The sequence below is a fragment of the Zingiber officinale genome, chromosome 6A, assembly GCF_018446385.1.
Source record: "Zingiber officinale cultivar Zhangliang chromosome 6A, Zo_v1.1, whole genome shotgun sequence".
NCBI classification, from domain to species: Eukaryota; Viridiplantae; Streptophyta; class Magnoliopsida; order Zingiberales; family Zingiberaceae; genus Zingiber; species Zingiber officinale.
In genome coordinates this window covers 83,024,600-83,046,833 of record NC_055997.1, presented here as the reverse complement: position 1 = coordinate 83,046,833, position 22,234 = coordinate 83,024,600, and the positions used below count along the sequence as shown (strand labels likewise).

General features: G+C 37.7%; 1 long non-coding RNA gene across 1 annotated transcript; it reads left to right on the top strand.

The window, feature by feature from the left end:
- The first annotated feature begins 7,850 nt into the window (after positions 1-7,850).
- Positions 7,851-11,714, top strand: LOC121996744. The gene is made up of 3 exons (XR_006116150.1): positions 7,851-8,126; positions 9,195-9,419; positions 9,578-11,714. It is a non-coding gene; the product is annotated as an uncharacterized LOC121996744 (long non-coding RNA).
- Positions 11,715-22,234: the final 10,520 nt, after the last annotated feature.

Below are 22,234 nucleotides of genomic sequence, written 5' to 3'. Positions count from 1 at the left end.
ACTGATTTTATTAGTAATTCAAATTCATCTAATTTTTTATTTATTATTTCGAATAATGAAAGTATTTTCACGCAATTTTACTCCTAACGATCATCAGGTATCTACGTACATTACTGATACGCCATGTTGTGAGTGGCCAAAAAGGTAATGTGGCATCGATAGTTAAGATAATATGGCAGTCAAAGTCAAGATGAGGTGGTAGTCAAAATCAGGATGTACGTATCCGAACAAACCACCTCTAAAAGTAGGGCTCCTAGCATAAATCCAAGCGGAGACAGAGCCGATTGGATCTACGGGGAGTGTGCACTTTTGGTTCTATATTGAGGCATGCAGACCAAGACCTGAAATATTTTTATTATGCAAAATTTTTTATAACTAATTTAAATATTATTGATATTGTATATTAAATATTCATTTATACTAATTTTCTTAATATTGTTGCAGAAAACTATACCTAGGAGCCTAGATACGAGGCAACATTTAAAGCTACATGGAACAATTATTATACCAAATTATATAAAGATTTATTATACAAATGGAGAAAAAAAGGAACAAGATCATCCCATATATCAGTTGTGATTTGGGATACATGAAGGAATAGTTAGGCTGCTCTAAAATGGTGACAAAATTCAATGATGGGTCAGAACAATAGAAATAAAGATCTCGCTGGCCCAAGCACTGAAGCCACAAACCATACTGCTGGATCACGATCTATTGTAGAGCATACAATAGGCTTGGCAAGTTTATAAAATAAAGTTTAAACTATAATTTTTAAATTATTAATGAGCTTATTTTAATTTATAATAACATTTGTTTATATAGGAAAATAAATTACAGAGACCCCCACTTGTTGGGAGGTATATATTTATGAAGACACACCAAAAAAGGATAACACATTTATCAATCCTCGATGAAAGACTATAGATGTAAGAATATAAATTTTTATTGTAGTTATAATTAACAATAACTAACTTTATTAATGGTATATTTGATACTAATTTTTTTTCGTTTTACATATAAAATGACTAATTGAGTTGCACAAGCGTCTCAACCTGCTATAGAGGGAGATGCGTGTCAGACTCTATCCACCAATGTTATAAATGAGACTTATTATGATGTCGGTGGAACGAAAAATACCCCTCTACGAGCTTGGCTCCTAGGCAAAAGTCACTTATGAGCATGTGAGGGCTCCTAGTAGTCGTCCTCCCTATTCTTCATCATCTACTGAAGTGGAAGTGTCAAGCAAAGAAAATAAAATATTGAAGGATCATATGATGACAGTATAGGCATTGATTGATGATCGGGTCTAGACGGCAGTAAAGCGACATGTGTAAAATTCTTCCCTCTCTTCCCATTAACAAGTCCTTCTGTTTTTTCAACATGTGCAAAATGCTTTTGACTCTTAGGAGACTTAGGATCTGAATGCTACCGATAAGCAGCTTAGTCCGAGACATGTTGACTTAACTTTCTTTTTATCACTTGTAAAAAATACAATTTTTTTAAAAAAATTTTGGTACTATAAATAATTTTGAGTTCTTGTATATCTAGTTTAACTTTAGAATAATATGAGTAAGATTATTTCAAAATAGAAAATGTAGCAAAGTTTAAATCATATTAACGCTAGGCAAGATATAGTGATTATCTTGCAAACGGGCGAGAAGAGGGGAATTTAGGAGAAGGCAAAAAGAGATAATTATTATCCTCCAGGTATTTTCGAAAAAAGAAAATATTATTCAATAATAGAGGATCGTCTCTATGATACAAAGAAATGAAAGAAATTCTAACATATGGACTCTAATTCCTATCTTGTAAAGAAAAAAAAAAAACTCTATAAAACAAAGAAAGTAAATTTCTAATGGATTCATAATTATAAAATTTCTAAACTAACTCAAAATATAAAAATATAAAATACAGAAATTATCCAAAAAAACCTTAAATACCAAAAAAGTAAAATTTACTAAGAATAATAGTAAAAATCTATGAATCTTCGTCTATCATTCATCCCAAGTTGAAAAAAATTCGTCCCAAGTTCAGACAAGTATCAAGTGGTAACCTAGGACATCTCCTTAGCAAAAGTGAGGGACTGCCTATTCTTGACTGTTTTACTAAATTGTCCCATAGGCTCTTCCACAACTCCATTTTTCCCAACTGTTAAAGCCATCTGGAATATAGTCTCCATTGCATTTGGCATCTCTGCTTCACCGTCCAAATGTTGAACAATACTAGATAACTTTTCAACTCGATCGTATGCAATAAGAAATCCTCTCTCAGCCCAAGAGAAAACTTGAAATGGATTTGTGAAATCCAATTCTTCTAAAATATTTTGAGAGATGTCATCCCTTTGATGACATTGCTGGTTGAGAAAATGCGCTTCAGTTGTCAACGCCGTCATTAGGTTGCACTGCTGAATAATTACTTTCCAAATAACTAATATCACCAGTTCGGATAAAAATGATTAAAGACTACTTTGTCCGGCATCGAGCTTTTCTTGAGTTAATTCTGTTAGAGCATTGACATAATGGCTTAGAAACTGAATCCTAGAGAAAGGATGCTCTGATGTTGTCCCATGCAATTCTTCGGATGTAGTAAATTAAAAGAAGCTTGTGACGGTGATGAAAAAGAAGGAACATGACTGTCCATGGTGTCTGCATGATGTATTGAAAGCTGCTCCTCAGATTTAACTGGACCTACATATCCCTTTTGTTATATTTGTAAGTACTCTGGATAAGTTTTGATGTGATCAATTAGGTTAAGTTAGGTCTTGTTTGTGTTTATGCCTTGTGTCTAAGTGTGCATAAACCTAGAAGCACAAGAAATCGAGCGGAAGACATAGCAAACGAGAAGGATGACACGGGAATCAAATTGACGAGCTTGGTGCATCCGAGGGACAAGAAGATGCGGAAGAGTACACTGACGAATGAGAATAATGCACATAGTGCTTCCGAGGGACAAGAAGCCAGAGCAGAAGCTTGCTTGAGGAGAAGGTTGGAGTTGGATTTTGGTGAGTTTAACTCTGGATAACCGAAGCATCACCCACGCGAAGAAGATCAGCTAAGGAGCTGATCTACCTCATGGAAGGTGCCTTCAATGGCTTGAAAGACGCCTCCCATGAACAGTGCGAAAGTGTCTTCTAGCTTGTTGGAGGCGCCTTCAATACCTGTTAGCCTAAGATAAAGTTTTATCTTTGGTGGATAAAACTTAACCGATTAAAGACGTCTTGGACCCACTTGAAGGTACCTCCAAGCCACAGATAGGATTTTCTATGAGGTATAAAAAGACCCCTGGAACTATGAATTAAACAACTTCTTCTTTATTAACTTTTCTAGTCATTTCTGAGCTGTCAAAGTGTGTAAAAGGCTTCTCCGCCTTCAACGAAGGAGTTCTTTAGTGAGTTTTTTAACGTCTTGAATTAATAACCACCTAGGTTGTAACCAAATAAAACTCTGATCTTTTATCTATTCTTTTAAGTTATTTTCATTAATGTTAATTGTCTATGTTTGCTTAATTTAATTGTGCATTCTTGTTAAGCAAAAGTAAGAGATATTTTTTTTTAACTATGATCACAGGTTATTCACCTCTCTCTAACCGACCGCATCGGGACCAACAATACTCAATTTTCAATTGGGAACCATACTTGTGGAGTTTTCATTCAAGGATGGCTGCAAAAAAGGTGTACAAGTCTCCATGGATGCAAAATGGTCTTGTTCAATGAATTCTAATGAGTCAACAACTCTTATACTATTTAAGCATGTAAAACTCTTATCCATGCTTGCAATTTTCTAGTTAGAAACATCAGATAAAAGTGATGGCCCAACATCATCTGCACCATCATCTAGAGAGTTTTTAGATTCACTAGGTGTATCAATTGTCTTGAGTGTGGCTAGGAAATTATGATTGAAGGATTCTTCAAATGACAACCTCTCAACTGGATTTCGACGGAGAAGTCTCCTGCATATGTGTGTACAATCAGGATGTAAACTCACATCTTCAGGAAAAGGTAGCTCATGAGATGCCATTATATTCAGAAAAAGCTGGCGATGCATATCACTATCAAAAGGTAACTTCCAAATGATCAGCTAGAACAAAATTGTGCCAACACTCCACAAGTTAGCCTTGGCATCATATTTTCTGTCTTGAATTATCTCATGAGCCATGTATCAAAGGGAACCACAAAATGTTTCAGCTGATCCTTGTGGCATTAAGTATCTTGCAAAACCAAAATCAATAATATTCAAAACTGCAGTTTCATCACTAATTGATAACAGAATGTTCTATGGTTTGAGTTCGCTGTGAATGAGATTATTCTCTCACAGTAGTTTCAATCCTTCAGTGAGTTGCATGAAGAAGTGTCTGGCAACAACCTCCAAAGTGAGAACAAGAATGCCTTCCATTAGGGCCTGAAGAGCACATATGGAAATCTCAATGACGATGACCTGAGCACTGGCTTGTTTGAGAATAGCAGCGCAGCTCTTGCCAACATCCCCGTAGCTACATACTACCCTCATCAGGCCATTGGGGAGAAAGTGGTGACATCTGTATAGATTGTCGAACTTGCTCCTAGTGACGGAATCGATCACATTGATGACGGGTGATCCTATCTGAAAACTGCAAAGATGACGCGCTGGGAACACCTTTTAACATTGGTGGACTGGTGGTTAACTGGTAGAACACCTTTTACATTACGGAAAAGCTTCCCTTTGTTTCTGTGCACACGGAGACGAGCTAACAAAATATAAGCGCCCAGAAACCAAGGGGAGTCCCTGGCCAAGACCCTCCAACACTCAAGTCAGTACAAATCCGAACGAGTGGATGAAGAACAGTAAGAATGTGCACGTGAGAGTAAAATTGCAAATGTTCAGAGAGCGTACGTTTGCCACGGAGAGGACTCTCTCTTTATATATCACCTTACATAACCTCAACAATCATGAGGTGGCAGAGTGTGTTAGGTAAAGGGAAGTGTACAAATCAGATGGTGTGCAATAATCCTCCGAGGAATCTTCCCCTTAACCACATGTATACCTATTTTATTATTTATAACTTCTATTACTACCGAGGTTGATGAAGGAATATGCTATTATACATGGTCAGCTAATGGGGGATAAGAGGGTCCCTGAAGAAAGTTCCAAGAGACTATTCTCTGACACATGGTTTTTTATTCTAACATGCTGTTAAGATGTTGTCTGCTCAGTATATCTCGTTCGATCATTAAGCAGGCTACATTGTTAGACTGTTGTCTACTGAGTATATTTCGGTCGATCTTTAAGCCGCTCGATTATATTCTACGCAGTTTTGAGTCATTTGTTCGGAGAATAATATAATGCCTGGACACATTAAGTATATTTGAGAGAAAATATAATAACTCGTGTGTGCTAGAGATCCGTCTGATCCGCAATATGAAGCTAAACACCTTAAGTGCCTTACGCCCTGTCGGTATTTTGTCCGGACGGGCGTATAACTAGCCTTTGGAGAAATGCTATGTTTCGAGAGGTCCGATCAACATCTTGAGACAAAAGTGTCCAAGGCCTGGTCATCCCTTTGTCCAACCGGGAGTATAGTAACTTGTAGGTAAAATGCATCAAGTCGTCAGACCAGATTCATAAAGCTATCCCGCTTATACATAGAAGAGATATGCATGAAGTCATGTGAACCTGGTCAATTTTACTTTTGAGCAGATACCTATAAAGTTGATTGGTGATCAGATAGACTGGGCATATTTAGAGAGGCTCCTATAGAGGAATGAGTTTGACCCTTCCGTTGACAGTGGATCAGCTATTCCAATCGGCGTTTAAGGGTGATCGTCTTTAAACTCGATCGACTATTGAGTGACCAGGTCTGTTGTTTCTTTAGTTCAAAGGTGAAGCATTGAAATTCTTATGTTTGACTGGCTTAAGGGCTAGTCATCCTTTTTCTACACGGCTCAGAATCAGAGCCAGATGAGGAGATGTTGTCCTGCGTTGACTTTGACTACCACGTCATCTCCTAGGTCTGCTCAATATAACCCGTGCCACTAATCTTTCCTTTAAGTCTAGCCGAAGGAGGTGTAATCAACCAACTAAACCCAAGTCTTACCTTCACCTGTTCACTCCTTTTTTACTACAGCCATCCAGAAATTTACACTTTCCTTCATGCCTTAAGGACTTAAGGATTTTTTCAAAAACTGCTTGTCCGTGTTCAGGGGAGATTATCGAGGATGCGTGTAGAGGTGTATGGACAGAGGAATGATTTAGTTGTCATCTCCATCATAATTGCGTATTTATGGATTAATGCCATGTGACCTTCCTTTTTGTTTTCTGAAACATCTTTCGATGCACGACTCCTCATACAACTAAAGGATCTCTCTCTTCGTGTAGATCAACAATCTACTGCATACTATTTCAATCCAATGGCCACAATTGAATTATACTTTATAAAAACCCTAAACAACCCATACTTTCCAAACTTTGCCTTTCATGTTTTTTGTCTCCTTCTCTGGCGACCTTTCACCTACAGCGTTCTCCTCTTCTTCCCCTTAAGCAACCAGTAAGTCTTTCGTTCTTTCCTCACTTCATGTTCTCTAATGGCTGAAGAATCCTTTGCCCCTTGCTACATCTTGACCTTTTCGAATTTTGACGCCACTGATAAAACTTACATTCGCTCTCGGTACGAAATCCCTGAGTGCTATCAAATCGTCATCCCTTCTCTCGACGCCCATCCTTATCATCCTCTTGCTAATCACGTCACCTTTTTTATGGACCAGCTAGTGGTCGGTCTTCATTTTCCTGTTCCTCCCTTTCTATCCATAGTGAGCCAGTATTTCAGTATCACTCTACAATAATTTGCCCCTAACATTATCCATGCCATATGTGGCACATACATGTTATTCCGTCTATTTAGCATCCCTCCTACACCCCAAAATTTCTTTTTGTTTTCCTATCTTAAGAAATCGAAACCAGGAGTTTTCCTCTTTCAATCTCGCCCAAAGTCCATTTTCTTCAAGGACATGCCCTCTTCAAACAAAGGTTGGAAGTCACGATTCTTTTTCTTGAAATGATTGAGCCTGCTTCTTGGCCAATTGTCTGGCAATCCTCTCTTCCTCCCCTTCCTGACATAGGGAATCATAAACAGGATGCCACTTACCTCACGTACTTTTCCAAACTAAACCATCAATAGTTTAAGATACACCGGTGGCTATACGAAGGCCTCCTGCACTTGTTTGGCTTGAGTCCTATACAAAAGAAGATTCCTAGCTCCTCGGTAAGCTTCGATAACTTGGTCACTGTATTATCACTAACTAAGGTATTCTTTAATCTATGCAGTGAACGCCCTTTTCTCCGCTTTGGTCGACGAATCGATCGACCTAGAAGAGCGAGAAATCCTTGCTAAGGAGCGAGAACTACAGGACGAGCGAGGCTTACAACCGTCCATCCCTACTAGTGAGGCGTTTGAGAGTCTCGCCACTGAGTCTAGCACGACCGCTGCTTCCTAGGAATTGCCTTCCCTCCTGCCACCGCCATTTGAAGGCTCTCCCATGGAAGGAGAGGATTGATAGTTGGTTTATTGGGCATATTATTTTGGTGTTTTTTTGATGATTTTTGATCTATCGCATTGATAAATCGAATTGTGAGTTGGTTTTATTAAGCAAGGACTAATCTGAGCTAACCACATTTATTACTCTTAATTCATGATTCTTTGCCTTATAGATGTAGTTGGGTTTTGTAGGCTTCGATCCATCGATCACATTCGGATTCAACCAATTGCAGCCAGCTCATAATTTGGACTCAAACCTGGTGAACCAACTGAGCCTGAAGTGAGCTACTTGAACCGGTTCAACAGGAGTTTAAAAGCTTGATCCCGGCATGGTGAACAATGGCTTACGCTACTGTTCATCATGCCACCTTCGTCTTCCTCGCACGGTGACGCAAGTTCCTTTCACTTTCCATATCTGAGATTCAAATCTCTTCACCGACTGCGAGTACTGAGCATCCGACGATTATCGTTAGAAGATCAGATCATGTCAGAGGGTGTTTTCCCTGATCACGATTTTCATATCCGCAATCTTCAGTCGATCTCAGATCAGAGGGTGTTTCCCTGATCTGAGCTTCCATTGGACAACAGAGGTGCCAGCGATGTTTTCTCGGCATTTCTGGGTTCGGTCTATCTCCACCTTCTCTCGCAATTTCGGAATCGACCCAATCAATTGATTGGAGCTCATGATTCAATTTCCACTCCTTTGTTCTTCGAGAATAAAGAATTCTAGTTGATCGCTAGCTTGAAGGGAGTTTCCTAGGAGCTATGCATATTTTCTTTACAAGCTAGAAGTTCGGATTTACCTGTCGATTGCTTGAAGGGGGTTTTCTAGAAGCTTCTTTGTGTGATGGAAGAGAGAAGGGATAGATCTAAGATTTGAGTTTGTGGATGTTTCTCCATTAGGAATCAGGATTTAATTGATAGATCTAATGTTTAGTGTTGTTTTCTTTATCATGAAAACACAACCCGATTGAATTTGCCATGGTTAAGTAGTTGTAATTAGGAATTTAACTAGGATTTCCATTTCAAATTTCTGCAATTTGATTATCATATGATTTAACTCTGCAATTAGATTTTTGATCCTTATTTAGTTAGCTTCATTGATGTAATTCAATTCTTCAACTTGTTACAACAAATTCTGTTCTGAATTTATGTCTAAAATTCCAATTTATGAGTTATTTGTGTACCAATAGTTTAATCCATTGATTGTTCAGTTCAGCTAGTTGCCAATTAACATGTTGCGTGAGATCTTATTTACTTAGGGTTAAATTCTACATTAGAACAGATTTAATTTCATAGCAATAGTTCTTACCTTTACTGCATTTTAGCGTTCAATTAGCAAGAAAATTGAAAAAAAAAAATCTATAATTCTACATAGAAAACCCAAAAAGAGTTTCACATCTAAATCATGTATACACTTAATAGTTGTCCTCAAAATAAAATACGACTTGGGACATATACTACATCTCTACTTTTGAGTTAATATGGGTTTTCGACAATTAACAATTTGAAGTGCCACATGACATGCAATATGGTCCATATCAAATTTTGGCGTCATTGCCGAGGAATAAACTAGTATTGTGTGTTTGATTTTAGATTATTCATAGTTTCATTTTCTTGTTTTGTGTCTTATTTGATTCTATTGAATATCTACTTGCATTCTCACTTTGACTTGTTTTTATGACCAGGACTTCAAAAGACAAATTGTTTGAGTTAGATCCAGAGATTGAAAGAACTTTCAAGGCTTTGAGAATTCAAGAGAAATCATCAAAAGTCACTGAGAGTACTTCTTCACATTTAGACACTTCCATGGAAGAGCATAATAGGACTATGAAGGAGCTTGCAGTTCCTGATGAGGCATTCAAATATTCATGTATTACTTATCCAGCTTTGGCAGGAGTTTTTATGTTGAGGTATGGACTGATCCACTTGCTACCTAAATTCCAAGGGTTATCTGGAGTAGACCCTAACAGACATTTACACGAGTTCCATATGTTTTGCTCTACCTTGAAGCTACAGGGCATTTCAGAAGAAGATATCAAGCTAAGAGCTTTTCCATTTTATTTAACAGGGATAGCAAAGGATTGGTTGTATTATCTTCCTCCTGGATACATTACTTCTTGGATTGATATGAAGAAGGCTTTCTTGGAGAAATTCTTTCCAACTTCAAGAACTACAACTATCAAGAAGAATCTGTGGAATTCAACAAGTAGTAGGAGAGACACTTTATGATTATTGGGAGAGGTTTAAGAAGCTATGTTCAAGTTGTCCTCAGCACCATATTAGTAAGCAGTTACTTGTCCAGTATTTCTATGAGGGTTTGTAACCTATGGACAGGAGTATGATAGATGCAACAGCTAGAGGAGATTTAGTGAACAAGATTCCAGAATAAGCTAACGAGCTTATTTCTAATATGGCAGAGAATTCACAGCAATTTGGTAGTAGGGCATTAACTACAAGAGGAGTTGGAGAGGTTCAAATGGTTTCTAATGAGCAAAAAGAGATAAGGAGTTCATTGTTGGAGTTAACTGCTTTGGTGAAGCAATTGACATTGAACAATGCTAGTCAAACTTCTTCATTTTTGAGTATATAATTTCCATATCAATCAAGAAGAGTTTGTGGTATTTGTTCGAGCCAAGATCACAATTCAGAATTTTGTCCCAATCTTCATCAAGATGAGTCATTAGCAACATTTTCAAGAGCTCAATTCCAATAAAAATATGACCCTCATTCTTCTACATACAATTAGGGTTGGAGAGATCATCCAAATTTAAAATATGATAATTCATTCTATCAACAACTACCTTCAAATCAGAATTTCCAGTAACCTTTTCAACCCGCTCAGAATTCATTTCAGCATAATCAGCATGCATTCCAGCAGCAGCAGCCATATCAGCGTAACTTTTAGTATAACCAACAAAATCAGCATCCATTTCAACACAATTAGCAACAATAGAATTTTCAACAGAGCTTTCAGTAAGGGAAGAATCAAAATCAACAAGCACTTTCAGCTCCATCAAGACTTAGTTTGACTCAAGGAATCTCCAACATTTCAAATTCAGATGCACATCAAGCTTGAATGGAGGAAATGATGCAACAGTTATTGCAGCAACAACACCAACAAAGAATCGATTCTGCCTTGCAAAATATTGAGAGGCAGATTGGACAATTAGCTTCCAACATTAATCAGATGTAAGCTCAAGGATCAAGTCAATTGTCTTCTCAATCAACACCTAATCCTAAGGGTAGTGTTAGTGTATTAACTTTGAGAAGTGGAAGGCAAATTTTAGAGGTTCCTTTTCCATATTCCAGCAGCCCTCGAACAGTGTCAAACAACCATAATTTGGAATTTCCAGCAGCTGATTTCTATCCAATCTCAAGCTCAAACCCCATTCATGTTGATCCCATGATTTTAATTCAAGAACAAGAGAAGAGTTGGATGCATCCAAAAATTCCAACAGCTCCATTTTAGCTAAATCAATTCCAATTCCGACAGCAATTCCAGAATCCAGGAATTCAAAATTTCTATAAAAGAAAAATTCAGATCATAAAGGAGCAGAGCCCAGTATTCCCTTACCCTTTCCTCAACATAAGGTTCATGCTAGGAAAAGTGTAGAGGAGGAAATGGCTAGAGAGTACCAAGAGCTTGTGAATCTTTTTAGCAAGGTGGAAGTCAATGTTCCCTTGCTTACTATGATCAAACAAATTCCTAAGTATGCAAAATTTCTCAAGGACCTGTGTATGCACAAGAAGAAGTTGAAGAGGAATGAGTTGATTAGTATGGGAAAGAATGTATCAGCACTTATTCAACCAGTTCCTCAGAAGTGTGAAGATCTTGGAGTGTTCACTGTACCTTGTGAGATTGGGAGCAATTTATTTGAGGATGCTATGATAGACTTAGGAGATTCAATTAATGTCAAGCTAAGATCAATTTTTCAAACGTTAGAAATTGGACCATTACAGTCTACAAGAGTTGTAATTCAGTTAACTGACAGCAATCAGACTCATCCAGCTGGAGTTATTGAAGATGTGTTAGTTAAGGTGAGAGAACTTATCTTTCCTATAGATTTTTATATCCTAGATATGGAGGGAGACTATCTGGCCAATAGATCTCCAGTTATTCTTGGAAGACCATTCCTGAAGACTACAAGGACAAAGATTGACGTTCATGCGGGCACACTTTCTATGGAGATAGGAGACACAGTGGTCCAATTTGTTGGAGTGTATATTAAAAGCCTTGCTTTTGTAAACATTTATTTTTGAAATAAAAGAATCACATTGGTCAATATCTACATTTATTTGTTAAATGTAATTGTTCAATTAATTTATATAAGTAGATAACATGGTGTGTGGTGTCACACTCAGAAGATCATGTTGTCGGTTCTTTATAAATTATAAACAGTTGCTCACGACTAAAATGGAAAGGAACAAACCATCGGAATAGTCGTGGTGTAATTAAGTATTAGTTTATCTTGATTAATAAATTACACTGGTACACTCTAAGTGTATTGAGTAGGACTATTTTAGATAAGTTCTTTTTGAACTGATTTAATAAAAAGAACTAGACCTTAATTATTATGGAAGTGTGTGCTCTTAATCCTAATATAATAACAAGCACATATATTTAATATTTATTTCTTTGACTTATCAAAGGGTGAGGTTTAGCTCGATAAATTAATATGCCCGATAAGTTGGGAAATGATATTACTTATAGTGTGTGTTGCTGACTATAGAAGGAATCTGAGTCCTAGTTATCTAGGTTAAGAATGCCCCCAAGAGGAGCTCATAAGGATTATCATGTTAAACCCTGCAGGTGGACTTAGTCCGACATGACAATGAGGTTGAGTGGTACTACTCTTGGAGCTAGATATTAATTAAGTGAGTTGTCAGTAACTTACTTAATTAGTGGGCATTCGTTATCTTAAACACAGGGAGACTAACACACTCATGATAAGAAGGAGCCCATAATGTAATTTAGGATTGGTGCGATAGTGCGATAATAACTCTCTAGTGGAATGAGTTATTATCGATAAACTTGAGTTGTGTGTTCGGGGCGAACACGGGATACTCAAGCTCATCAAAAAGCCAAAACCAATTTCTCCTCTAGGTCCCTGTCGTAGCCTCATTATAGCCTCAAGTACATCCAAATATAAGCCCATCTTGGTGTCCAAGAAGGGGGCCGGTCCAATGCTTGGTGACCATGCAAGGGCCGGCCACATCCTCTTCTATAGGGGCCGACCCTATTGCTTGGTGACCAAGCTAGTAGGGGTTGGCCATAATAATTCAAATAAGGAGGGTTGTTTTGAATTTTTAAAATCTTCTCTTTGTAGAAAACTATAAGTTTTAAAAGAGATATTTTAATTTTTAAAACACTTTCCTTATTTGAATTAGGCCACATGTTTTAATATAGAGTTTTAAAAGTTTTAAAACTTTCCTTTTTTAACCATCCTCATGGTTTAAGAAAAAAAAGGAAGATAAATTTTAAAATTTAAATTTTCTATCACCATGTTAAAAAAGGAAATTTTATAAGAGAAGTTTTAAATTTTAAAATATGGTTTTAATTTTTAGAACTTTCCTTTTTTAACTCCTACTTTAGGAAAGAGAGCTTGTAAAATTTTATAAAGAGTTTTTCTTCTTGTAAAATTTTATAAAAAAATAATATTCCTTTCCTCTTATGGGGGCCGGCCACCCTTGCTTGGTGCCCAAGCAAGGTGGCCGGCCATATTGAAAAAAAATAAAATCATCAAATTAATTTTTGGTGATTGATTCAATCAAGAGGAAAGAAAAGGAAAAAATAAAAGGGAAAAGGAAAATTAGAGGAAGATTTTAATTTTTGTAAAAATTCTTCCCTTATTTGCCTTGGGCAAGTATTATAAAAGAAGAGGTGGGGAGGCTTCATGAGATACAACTCTTATTCTCTTGCTTGGAGATCTCTTGGTGGTCGACCCTCTCTCTTCTCCCTTTCCCTTTGCTCTCTTCTCCTTGGTGGTGGTGGTGGCCGGATTTTAGAGGAAGAGGAAGAAAGCTTTTGGGTGGTGTTCATCTTGGAGGATCGTCGCCCACACGACATCCAAGGCGAGGCGAGGAATACGGCAGAAGATCTCGAGATCATTAGCATACAAAAAGAAGGTATAATTAGCAATTGTTTTCCGCATCATGCTAGTTATTTCTTTTTGTAAGAATTCCAAACACAAGAGGCATTAGATCTAGTTTTTCGAATTAGTTTTTTCGAGTTTGTGTTTTCTTCTTTTTCGAATTTGTGATTCGATTATTCTTTTTGGTTAACCTAGAGTTATTTAAGGAAATTAAATATTAGCTTTCCTTAAAAGGCTTTGTCTAGGCGGTGGTGGTTGCTCCCATATCCAAGAAGGCCATGTGCCTCGCCATGCAGTCCTGGAAGCCCATTTTAGAAATTAATATTTAATGAAATTAATAACATAGGTGGATTTGAATCAATAGTGTTAAGCTCTGCTTGCGATTCAAATCTAAACCATTAAGAACAGATAAGTTAAATTTGGAATCAATGATGTTAAGTTTCGTCTGCGATTCCTAATTTAACTTCTAAAGAAAACAATAGGTTATTTAAGGAAAGGTTCGACACTTGTACAAAATTTTTGTACAGTGGAACCAGTACGTTTTCCTAGGACTAACCAACAATTGGTATCAGAGCTAGGGTTTGCTTCTGTGTGTTTTGGTTTTCAAATTAATTATGCACATGTCATACATAATTTAGGCAGGATAATAGTAGGATGTGCTAACTTTGTGATTGCAGGCTCCAACTATTATGGAATTTAGATATTGTGTGTGATTGGACTCTTGGACATGTCAAGGGCATTATTTTGTGTGCATGATTGTATATATCAAATACAGCAGGAGCTGTATTATTTTTGGAATTTTATTTTTTCGATCTAGAATACATGTACATTCCTTTATGGAATATAGGATCAATATATGTAAAATTCTATATTTGTCGCGGATCGTATCTTTGCGAGGCGTGGTGCTATTGGAGGACCAGAGGCGCAGCGGAATAAGAGGCAAGATAGATGTGACAACTCGACCTGATGGCGGTGGTTAAAGATGGCAGCAACTAGGGTTGGAGCATACTGAAGGTAGTGATGGAAAGGCCATAATAATTGGGAAATTAATTTCCAAATTTATTTTCTTTTATTTACTGTGATTTTTATGTACATGTGATGTATGCTAGCATAGGTTAAAATCCTCATTTTTAAATAACTAAGTGGGAGAGGAATTTAAATAAATTTCACCGTCTCCATTACTGGTTTGTAAGTGATGCAAACAAACTTGTGCATTGACTCTGAGTGCCTTCCTCCATATCGGATGAGTTTGTTTGTGGATCACTAGATCAAACATCCATTTTGGATAACTATAGAAAATTAATTAAGAGTGTGTGATCTTCCCCAACGGAAGGGGTACAATCTTATTAATGGACTAAGTGTTAAGTAATGGTATACGCTTAGACACGTCTAATAGTATCCTCCCCATCGGAGTCACCACTATTATTCGTGTGACCGAACAAAAACTAACTATTAATTTTATTTGTCATAAAGTTAGGTTGACAATAATAAAATTAATGGGTAAAACTCCTCTTACAAATGTTTGATTTTGTATACGTCCACACTATCGTGGCATGCAAAATTCACGGTGATTTGAGTTGTTGGTTAATTTAAAATAGTATTATTTGATAAATCAATATTATTCTAAATTTAGAGTCTTGACCAAAGTTTATTTTTGTGATTCTTAGGATGACTTTCAACCCACTAGCCATTATACTGAAAGAGAACAAACTTACTAGTCCCAACTATATTGATTGGAAAAGGAACCTGGACATTGTTCTTACTGCTGAAAGCTATAAGTTTGTATTAACTGAGGCTTGCCCTGATGCACCTGACGGTGACTCTACCTCAGAGGAGATTGAGTATCATAAGAAATGGGTAAAAGCAGATGAGATGGCGCGGTGTTACATTTTGGCATCAATGTCAAATGTATTGCAACATCAGCATCAAGATTTACAAACAGCTTATGATATAATGAACAATCTCCGAGAACTCTTTGGGCACCAGAATCGGACTTCTAGGTAAGAGGCAATGATAAAATTAATGACAGCTACCATGACTGAGGGGACACCCGTAAGGGATCATATCCTTAAAATGATGGCCTATCTGAACGAAATACAAGTTCTTAGAGGAGAAATCGATGGGGAAACTCGGGTCGATATAATTTTCCAAACGCTACCCAGAAGTTTTGAGCAGTTCCGCCTAAATTATAACATGAACAAAAGAGAGTATACGTTGATGGAACTTTTGACAGAACTACAGGCAGCAGAAGGTATATTTTGTCAAAGTTCTCAGATTCACTATACTAAAAATGGTTCTACTTCTAAGACAAAAGGCAAGAAGAAGAAGAAATAGGTCTTTTAAGCAAAGAGAGTGAATAAACCTCAGGGACAAAAAGCTAGAATGAAGAAGCCGAAGGGCAAGTGCTTCATCTGCAAACAGTCAAGATATTGGAAGGCGGACTGTCCTCATAGGAATCAGAACAATAAAGGTATATCTCATGCTCTAGTAGTTGAAACATGTTTAGCGGTGTTATCTTCTAGCACCTGGTGTGTAGATACGGGAGCCACTGATCATGTCTGCAATTCTTTGTAGGGTTCCAGGAAGCCCGATGACTATTTGATGGAGAGATAACCGTCTACATGGACAATGCTACTAAGGTGGCGATTGTTGCAGTGGGAGACGTCTACTTATCTTTCGATAGGAATAGAAGTTTGATTTTAAGAAATTGTGTTTATGTACCCAGTTTTAGAAAGAATTTAATTTCAGTTTCTAAACTGTATTTGGATGGATATTCAGTTTCCTTTAATAATAATGTCGTTATCAAGAGAAATAAGGTGATTATCTGTTCTGGTGCATTGATTGTCAATTTATATACTTTAATTCCAATTTCTCCCACAAAGCAAAATATGAAAATTAATAACACATCTTCTAACTCTAATAAGAGAAAAGAACCTTCGGAGATGAATCAAACGTATCTTTGGCATCTAAGGCTTGGTCATATTAACTTAAGTAGGATTCAAAGACGCATAGCCGATGGACTCTTGGGTCCATTGGAGTTGGAAAACTTTCCAACATGTGAATCCTGCTTGGAAGGTAAAATGACCAAGAGGCCTTTTAAGGCCAAGGGGTATAGAGCCAAAGATGCGTTAGAACTGGTTCATTTTGATTTGTGTGGTCCTATGTCTATCCAGGCAAGAGGTGACTTTGAATATTTTGTCTCTTTATAGACGATTATTCAAGATATGGATACATTTACCTGATGCGCCGCAAGTCTGAGTGCTTTGATAAATTCAAAAGAGTACAAAGCTGATGTGGAGAAACGTCTTGGTAAAAGTATCAAGATGCTATGTCCTGATCGTGGTGGCGAATACCTCTTAGGAGAGTTTAGGAATTACTTATTAGAGGCTGGGATTCAATCCCAGTTGTCCGCACCTGGTACACCCCAACAGAATGGTGTGGCAGAACGAAGGAATAGGACTCTTATAGAGATGGTTAGATCGATGATGAGTTATTCAGAATTACCAAATTCGTTTTGGGGATATGGTCTGGAAACGACAGCGCACATTCTAAACTTAGTACCTTCTAAATCAGTATCCTCTACTCCCACAGAATTGTGGAATGGGCGAAAGCCAGTCTAAGACATATTCAGATTTAGGGTAGTCCAACACATGTGCTAAATCCGGATGCTGATAAGTTAGAATCTCGTACAGAAGTGCGTGTATTTGTGGGTTATCCCAGAGGAACGAAAGGTGGTTTATTTTATAGTCCTAAAGACCAGAAGGTCATTGTTAGCACCAATGATCAGTTTTTAGAAGAAGACTATATAATGGACCACAAGCCCAGTAGCAAAATTGTTCTAGAAGAACTAAGAGAGGACACGCCTACTTTAGTACCAACAGTACAAGATGAAGTACCACAAGAGACTGCAACACGTGTCACACATGATACACAACCACCGACAGTGCCTCGTCATAGTGGGAGGGTTGTAAGGCAACCTGAGAGATTCATATTTTTGGGAGAGTCTTCATATTTTTGTAGAACCACCTGATGGTGTAAAAGCCGTTGGATGTAAGTGGATCTACAAAAGGAAAAGAGGGATAGACGGGAAGGTAGAAACCTTCAAAGTAAGGTTTGTTGCGAAAGGGTATACTCAGAAAGAGGGAATCGATTATGAGGAGACTTTATCGCCGGTAGCTATGCTTAAGTCTATCCGGATACTCTTATTCATTGCCGCTCATATGGATTATGAGATTTGCCAAATGGATGTCAAGACAGCTTTTCTTAATGGAAGGCTTGAAGAAAACATCCATATAAAGCAACCAGAAGGGTTCATTGAAAAGGACAAAGAGCATCTAGTGTGCAAGCTCAATCGGTCCATTTATGGATTGAAGCAAGCTTCTAGATCTTGGAACATCTGGTTTGATGAAGTAATCCAGTCATATGGATTTATTCAGTGTCCGGATGAGTCTTGTGTATACAAGAAGTGTAACGGAAACGTGGTGGGTTTCTTGTACTGTACGTAGATGATATTTTGTTAATTGGCAACAATGTCAAGGTATTATCGGACGTAAGAGTATGGTTGTCCAAACAATTTGATATGAAGGACTTAGGATAATGTGCACACATTCTTGGGATCAAAGTTATAAGGGATCGCAAGCAAAGAATGTTGTGCCTATCTCAAGCTTTATATATAGATACGATCCTTGCTCGTTTTATCATGCAGAACTCCAAGAAAGGTGTAACAACCCAAATTTCCTCAATTCGAGTCCTAAAAGTAATTTAAAAATATTTAAAAATGCTATAGAAATATTCTAGAGATTTTTAGAAATTTTTAGAGTATTTTTATGTAATTTTTGGAGGTCGTTTGGTATTTTTACTAAACGAAAGAATTTCGACAAAAAAATGTCCAAGCCGAGATTCGAACCCGTGACCTCCGGCCAAACCAATGTCTTAAGCGAATCCGGCTGACCAAGTGGGCAAGCAGATGTTGCTGATTAAGAAAGGAGCGACTTTTATTTAAGAAGTAATTGGTAATAGGGTATGAGAGTTATTAAGGGGAGCTTAGTTTTTTTTTCCCGTGACCTAAATTACTCACCTTTCCCTCTCGCGTCGGCGCTTCTCGTCTCGGGCGAAACCGCAGCAACAAGTAAAGGTTTCTCCGGCGGCCGGCCAAAGAGGATTTCCACGAGCTCTTCTCGGACCCGAGTTCCTCTCATCAAGAAGGAAGCCGTGAGCACGAGGAAGAGGCCACGATCTCAAGCTTACCCGAACCCTAGAAAGTCTTTCTCTTCGGTTGTAAGTCCTAGAACGAGGTAAGTTACTACTCACCTGCGGTAGGAGTAGCTGTCGGATTCGGTTTTCCTATCTTGCATTCTTTGTCGCTGTAAAGACTTGGTGTTGCCATGAATCTCTAAAAAAAATCCGAGTAGATTTTCTGAGCATGTAATCTAATTGTGAATGCTGTGTAAATAACAGGAAATAATTGTTGTTTAAACATATAGTTAGATTTTCTTGGCTATGTTTTATCAAGGCCGATCAGTATCACATTAAGAATTTCTGCTTAGACTTTGTGATGTCACGGCAAGGAGCAAGAACAGCTCTTCTATTCCAAGCACACAATTTCGGTTTACTTGAACAATAATAGCTATTTAATTTAGGCGTGCAAATATGGGTTGTTTGCATATTTGCTGAACAGGAACAGTCATGTAGCATTTCAGATATTTCTTGAATTGCAGTAAGCATAAACGAATTCATATGTATACAAGCATGCAATTTCAGATTTTGTTAGTATTTCTGTTTTCGAATCTTTTGATGTCCGAACAAGCATGAATAGCCATATGTGTTGCATCTTGGTTCTAGTTTATGGTTTCTAGATTATTGGTTATCTAGACTCAGTTATTATTGAAAAGATTCTTACCTTGGTTTCAGATTTTATATACATGCGTATATGAGAGGTTATAAGTGAGAAAGGACCAAGGTCCTAATTGGACTTCAAATTTCAGAATTTGGAAAAAATCCACAGCACGCCAAGTGCTTTATAGAAGCATTAATAGATATAAAGAAAAGTATTTTATTTTAAGAGGCTAGTACCCGACTTCCAAGGTTGTTGTAAAAGAAGATCCAGGTGATGAATTCCAAGGTCTTGGCCCTAGTAAGACCAAGGTATTTACCCTCATTGGATTGGTGACTAGCTACCACACAGTATCTATTAGGGGGAGCGCATTGGTACTAAGCCTGGGCCCAAAAGAAGCTTTATTATTAATTTGAAGTATAAGAGTATAAGTTTTGGAATTAACGAAATAAACTTTATGTAAGTTTCGGAATTCAGCAAGTTCTTATTCCTTTTGTTTCAAATTCAGCAGGTTAGCTAATTTAGATTCCTTTCAAAAAGTTAGCTAAATTCAGTTGTAGTTTTCCTTGCTAAAACTAGGCACGAACAACCATACATAGTGTATTCTGAAGCTTAGTTTTCCTTGCTAATTTCATGAACATAATTAGCTTTAAGTTTAGCATTTTAACCTTGGATTTGCATGAGTACCGAACAGGAACAACCTCTGTTTCTTTTTAGCATGCAGTTTGTACCTTACTTGCTTTCTAATGCGCATGAGTAACTTCTTATCCTGTCTTCCGGATTTTGTGCATGTGCATACTTGAGTTTTGTGAGATAGATTAGTACTTACTAAGCAATTCGCTTATCGTTGCATTCCTCCTACTGCAGATAAAGGAAAAGCTAAAGTATATGAAGGAAGACGACAAGGTGGTGGTGGTGATGGTGTGTGATGTTCGGAACTATGGAAGCTTGGGACCTTGCTAAAGAATTTGTTAAGATTAATTCTTTATTTAAGTTGTTAAGAAAATTTTGCATGTTCGGATTGGTTTTGGTATGGTAGGCTGGCACTTGCAGTTATACAAGAGTTTTACTACTCCTGGTAGTTTGGAATTAAAGGTTAATTGTTTTAGTTTAGTTATATACTTCGCATGGTTTCGGATTCTTGGAAGCTTGAAGGGATATAGGCTTGTTTTCTTGTTAAGATATTTCGGTTCCCATGAAAAGTGCTTATTTACAATTATGTTAATGCTTTTATTTAGTTCTATAGTCCTGTGAAGGTTGTGAATTTTATAGCTGGAAAGGTTGGTTTGTTTCCTTGCTTCAATTAATATGAACGGTGCATGTTTGCAATTATGGAAGTGCCTTAGTTTAGTCTATGTAGCCTTGTATTGTTTCGGATTAATGTAGCTGGTAAGGTTCAGATTTGTTCTTGCTATGCTATCATGTTCATCTATATCTTGTATAGTTCTGGATTATTATGACTGGTAAAGTTAGGTGTATTTTCTTTTTATGACACCATGTTTTGGTTAAATCAAAAGTACATGTTTCAACCATGTTAATGCTCAAAGTGAGTGATAGACTTTGCATATTTCGAACATGATAAGCAGGGGTTATATTCTGTTTTTTTTTTAAAAAAGAAATAAATAAAAGAGTTGTAGATTTTAAATATTACTAATATTAGCATAAGTAACACTAGTAAGTAGAGTAATAGTTAAGTAATGGCCACCCTTAGAGAGTAGCAAGGAAGGTGGGTCGTTACAGTTGGTATCAGAGCAGTTTCCATTCTCCAACAGCACACACACATCAGCATCAGCTTTGCCGTCTTCAAGTAAGAAAGTATTTAAGTTTTTTCTTTTATGCTTTCTTTATTATTTGCAGTATGGAGTAATTGCTTATATGTGTTTTAGTAAGATAGAAGTTTTGTTTCTCTTTTATTCATATACATAAGTATGTTTAGAAAGGATAGAGAGGATATCAAGTCTTTTTCTTTGCATAGTTAGATGACAAGAAGAGGACGCCCCCGTACTGAGGAACCAGCTCAGGAGAACGAAGTGCCTAGAGCAACTGAGCCCAATCTTTCTGAAGTTGTTGCTCAACTCCAGAAATAGGTAGCAGAGCAGCAATAAGTGATTGCGAATCTGATGGCAAATCAGCAACCAATTCCTCCCACTCGTCCAACAGTAACCGTGGAGACTCTAGTGGTAACCGAGGTTCCACCAGCTACCCTGGGAGTCGTCACAGCACCTCAGAGACAAGAAGCTTACCTCATACAGTGGCTGAAACTGAAACCAGAGAGCTTCTCAGGCACGGGCTTGGTTTAAAACACTGGAGAGCACAATGGAGCTTCTTGACTGGACAGAAGTCGAGAAGGTCAAGTGCGCCTCTTTTTGCCTGTCAGGAGATGCTCGTATGTGGTGGGAGAGGATAAAGACCAAGAGGGCAGCCACTGAGCCCTGGGATGCCCAGGCTTGGTTTAAAACACTGGAGAGCACAATGGAGCTTCTTGACTGGACAGAAGTCGAGAAGGTCAAGTGCGCCTCTTTTTGCCTGTCAGGAGATGCTCGTATGTGGTGGGAGAGGATAAAGACCAAGAGGGTAGCCAATCAGATGAGCTGGGCTGATTTTCAGTCAGAGTTTTATGAAGAGTACTTCCACCTACGGATCACCAACAAGCACTATGAGGAATTTATAGTGTAACGCCCCAGCCCAAGCGGGCCCCACCCAGATTATACCGGGAACGTCACTAGAATTGGCCATTGGGTTGATGACTAGCTCCACAGACCACCAGAGGTCCTTTCAGCGTGCTTTGTCCTCACTCGCA